Source organism: Benincasa hispida, chromosome 10 (genome assembly GCF_027475165.1).
Source record: "Benincasa hispida cultivar pf3 chromosome 10, pf3_genome.v1.1, whole genome shotgun sequence".
NCBI lineage: Eukaryota > Viridiplantae > Streptophyta > Magnoliopsida > Cucurbitales > Cucurbitaceae > Benincasa > Benincasa hispida.
In genome coordinates, this window is record NC_143487.1 from 19,992,475 (window position 1) to 19,997,998 (window position 5,524).

A 5,524-nucleotide genomic window follows, 5' to 3' on the forward strand; every position below is an offset into this window, starting at 1 on the left:
TGGTTTATATGTTTCATGAGATGAAATATTAAAACTATAGGTTATAAATATAGTATGATAAGTTGGTTATCATTTATGTTTATAATATTATTAATTATTGGATAATTAATTCTTTTTCTTTTAAATAACCAAAGTAGTCGGTGGTTATTGGATCATGGTAACCGTGAGTTTAAAAGGAAAGTGGTTTCCTATTTTGAAAAGAAGTTTTTTTTTTTACAAACATTGGAAAAGGATTTTGAGTTTTCTCTCACGTAGTCGTCAAGTAAATTCGGATTTACTAAACGACGATTGGGCGAGCTAAACGATCGTGCAGGTGAAAGCTAAATGATCTACTAAACGATCGCATAGCTTTGCTAGATGATCACTGGCCCAAGGTAAACGATCGTGTAGAGTCTGTACGTGACAGACCGAGTGATGACATGCAGAAATGCATGTCATCTTAGGCCTTTTACTTAGAAGTATGAAGGTTGTTGGGCAGAATATTTGGCAATTATGTTAGGAATTCACGAGAAAGTAAGCTTGCGTTGATTAGCATGTTGAATATCAGCTAACCCGTTATTTTGCGTTATTATGCGTTCAATGTTCTATTTTTGTAGCTAATGTAGGAAATGAACGTAAATGCGGAAACCGTACCACCGCATAGACGACTGCATGCGGAGAAACACTCCATCGCAAAGGCAAGCGCATCGATTAATGCTTGGATGTTGCGGTAATCAGCCATATGCGTCCATCGCATGGGAGTTGCGCTCGTCAAGCGATTGTGGTCATCATGTAAAGTTGTGGTATTAAGCGAATGCGGTCATTGAATGATTGCGGCTACGCAACAACGCATACTAATGGGATCAATGCAAGGTTGGTAGAAGAGACGCATCAATGCATCTACCTCGAGAAAAATCAAAAGATGATGCTGACATTTCACCTACCACGCCGTTAGTGGCAGAGGTTCAAAAAGGACTAACACGCTGAATGTCAGACTCAGAGCAGTCCAATTAATGTTGTCGGTGACCCAAGCTTTAGAAATAGAAGCCGATGAGCAGAAATTCAAGTTATCCAAGGTTTTCGCCTGAGGTTCGCCTAGGGCGGATCCTTGTGATCCAGACAAAATGCATGAAAAGACACTGAGAATTCTTCACCTCCTTCATCCATTCTAAGTGACGACCAGAGCCTTCGACCGGAGCTAGATCTCGAGAGAGTCAGATCTTCCGTCCATCCATGGCACCACCGACAGCCTTGACGCATATCCGCTGGAAGCAAGACTTTGCTTCCAGCCGGTCATTTCATTTTCCTTTCTTTTCTTACTCTATTAAGAAGCAAATGATCGCCTGTCATATGCACTGCCCATATCCTGAGCCTGTTTAGAGGGGACTCAATAACAGAGATCTTCTTTGACACGCGGACCTAGTTTCCACCAAGCCAGATGTACCTGATTTAGTGATGACACTTATGGTACTATCCCATTTTGTTGGCTTAGGGCCTGATGCTTAGTTTACTTCTAACTTAGTACTAATCTATTGTTATTGTAAGATTTGCTTTCTTAGTGCTGACACCTTCGTATACCGATCTTACAATGAAGTGGCAGAAGAAGCTATTTGACAGTAATCTATCAGGAACTTTAGAAAAAGACTGGAAAGTCATAATTGAAATTCAATTTCTTGATCTGTATCTTCCATTTTTGGAAACTTAGAAAGTTCTTCTGTTAAGCCATGATCAATGAACCTACAAAACCCTTCAAATTGTGACTAAGGAATTAATACAATTTGTTTTCAATGCATTTTTCTGTTCCTTCGACCCCATCTCCATCTTCTTTTGCTTAGCATCTTTACTTTCATTACAACACTTAGTGGGATTGCTTGGGTATCGCATACTTAGTCATGTGGATTAAGGATATGAAGCATGTAGCAACCCACCGAGAGGTGTGTGTTGTGTGAGTGTGTGAGTAATCTTATTTGCTTAGTGTGAAGCTACTGCAATGCCTGTCTATAGGCTAACGCATTGCTTGTCTATGAGTAAGGTCAGCAACAATTAACTGCCCGGGAGGGTAAGTGGTTGGACGTATTAAGCAATGCATGCATTTTTCACTAGAAATAGGAATAATCTTGCATCAACCAAGTTCATGCATTTGTCTTGTTTTATGTTGTGCCCAACACCCCTTTAGAGCTACTCGAAAGAGAGTCTAAAGAAAGAACCTAATGACTCAAGAGAGCTAGGTTAGAATCTAGACTCAAGAGCGCGAGATTAGATTGGCATAAGCAAGAGATAGTGACTTAGAGATAAGCTCTGTTTATCAACACTGCATCGCATGCACCCTAGGAATAGGTATGATATTATGTGGTCGCCTTATTTGTGTGTGTGTCACTTTGTCATCGCATAAATGAGAATAAAGGCTTATGTGTAGGTTCTATAGACTTATCGCATTTATTGCATGCGTTCTAGTATTAGAAGCCGTAGCATTCGCACCGAGAGGTGGTTTACTATAGTATGTGTGTTGCACGTTCGCATGGCTTGCGTTGACTAATGTTGCCCTTACGGTCATTCTTAAGGGTTGTAATGAAACCATCCCTGCATTTTATCTATTTTCCCATACATTTATTTCATGTCAAGTGTTGTCGTATCTCTACCTCTCATGTATATTCTCCTTGCGTTGTCTGTTAGATAGAAGTAGGAGTAGGGTTAACTTAGCAACCTCCCTTCCTTTCTTTTATTTAAACTGTCGCATGCACATTACCGCATACATATAGCTACAAGTACCTGTGTTCGACCTCGAATCACCCGAGAAACTTGCATCCGCGTTATACTTGGCATGAGCGCAAAAAAACTTGTGGCAGGACGCATGGTCATTCTATACATTCATTAACGCATTATCAGTCCAATGCATGACCATCGACGCATGACTAACAAGGCATATCTTAAGAACATGCATCACATACTGCGTCCACAGGATTTCGGTTGTCGAGTAAAATTGACTTCTAATTTCCCGTCACCACCGAGATAAACGATAAAGCTTGCTAGACAATCACATAGCTTTATTTAAACAATTGGGCATCGACCTATACGAAAGGTCTCCGCCTTCTCCCACTTGCCCAGTCCTGTACGAGATCATTGTTTCCTCCGTTCATCTGCCTCATACCAAGTCCGAACAGAGCCCACCCTCTGGATTCTCACACCAAGAATACCAAGGTCACCTTGTTGGTGGTGTCAGACTCAACTCGACACGGTCGAGGTTTTTTGGAGGCCGTTCATGGTGCTTTGGAGGAGTCCGTTCGTGTTGTGAAGGAGTCCGTGACCGAGGAGATCGGTGAGGATGAGCACGAAGTGTTCGTGTGGTGTTCGTGTTGTGTTGTGGTTATGTAGATCAGGCGTTCAAGGTCGCTATTGTTCGAGCGGTCGTGCGCATCGGAGTGTGGAGAAGCATCCTCATATGTGCATAGAGTTTGATCTCTGTTCTGTTGTATTATACATGCTGTTATTTCTGTATGAATCGCATAACCGCTTTTTTGAAGTCGACTGTAAATGATTTGTTGATTCATGATTGTAATTTGGAATATTCTTGTTTCGCTGCTCATGAAAATCTCGTTTCCGATTTCCTTCAATTGGTATCAGAGCCAGGTTCTCTGATATTCCAAATTACGTATCTGAATTGAAAGCCTTTTTACAGTCGCAATAGGTTTCTACATTTGTGGTTAACCGTTTTCTGCATTTGTGGATGAATTGATGAACGTTTCAGGTTTACATTGCCTTTTTGTTAAAGCTTTCGGTATTAAAAAGTGTTAATTGTAAGGGCCCTTGTATTTTTTAGCGAAATTAACTTTGCAATCGATTTTGTAATTCAAAAAGTTTGAGTTCGTCAAGTCATTCATGATGAAGCTTCGGTGCATGGCGATGCTGTTCTCAACGAAGAAGAAGACCAAGCATTGGTCGGATTGTGTAGCTTAGGTAAACGATCGTTGGGATTTAACTAAGTGATCGTTTAGATATAAAAGTTGTGATCTCAAGTTTTTGAAAGAGAAAATTCTCAAATGTACTGCTTCATGGAAGATTAGTTTGTTTTATATTGGAGGAAGGAGGTGTTACTTAAAGCGACGACTCAAGCTCTTCCAACATCTGCTATGTCTTGTCCAAAGCTCCTAAAGAGTCTTTGAAATGATATTAATAGAACTATAACTCACTTTTGGTGTGGTTCGTCCTCTACAAAGAAAATAATCCATTAGGTGAATTGGAAGATCATGTGTTCCCCTAAATATGTTGGTGGAATGGGTTTTAAGGACTTGGAAGGTTTCAACCAAGCCTTTCTAACCAAACAGACTTGGAGAATTATTCAACATCCAACCTGTTAGCTAGGGTGTTTAAAGGTAGATACTTTGTTGATAGGGGGTTCCTTAAGGCGGGTTTAGGGTCATCTCCTTCCTATGTGTGACGAAGTGTTGTTGGGGCTTATGCCCTAAAGCTCGTCATTTTTGTAAATAATTTGTTATTTTATGTTAATTATCATTTCCATAACATTATCCAACAAACTAGAAAATCTAAGGTTATTGTATGAAATCTTGAACATGTATGTAGTTAACATGCAAGATGATCATGTTTAAGAAATGATCTAAAGATCTATAGTACATGGGTAAGGTTGTATATCTTATCCTGGTGACACTATGGATACGATCCACTTTGTAATAGTTACCCACTTCTCTCTCGTGCGGCAGTTCCACTCTGAAGGCTTATAAAAAGTGTGGCCTTCAACAGTTCAGAAACACACAATTACACTTCCTTCCATTCCTCCATCGAAGGCTCTCCTCTTCCTACTTTCTCTTCCAATTTTTGAGCAATTAGTCAGAAAGGGTGTGTATTCCGATCGGTAACTGTGCATTTCCAATCGAATTTTCTCTTTGGGTTGTTTTATCCTGGGGACGACGTGGTAGTATTCCTGACATGCTTGCACCCTTGGGCAAAGCCACAAAACATCTTAAGGAGAGCGAGCTTTGCGACTCAGCCTATAACGAGCTTCTCACTATTTTGCGGTTGCGTCTCTTTTGCTCGACGTTCTGAACTGACCGTTTGTTGTGTCTGTTCGCCGGTCAGAGGGTTCTTCGCCAATTGACAACAATTTTAAGACTGATTTTATCATCACTAATTACCCTTACTAGTATAACACGAACGTTATGAAAATTGAACCTCCAACCATTCCATTTCGTTCGAAGAGAAAGAAAACTTCAAGGGTGGAAGCAAAGATGTCTATTCTTTCTTACCCGTTTAAGAAGTTGCAGACACTTGTACAAAGATAAGATGATGTTCTTAGAAGATATTAATGAACAACAGATAAAAGAAGTTGCTGACTAGGAAGAGAAAGATTTTCTATGTAAGAACTTTATTTTAAATGGTTTGACTGATGATATGTATGACTACTACAGCACAATGAAGACGGCGAATGAGGTCTGAGATGCTCTGCAAAAGAAGTATGGCTGCATGTTTGATTATTTTTCTTTAATAAAAATATTATTATTTATTTATCTCTTTTAATAAATGAAATCCAAGA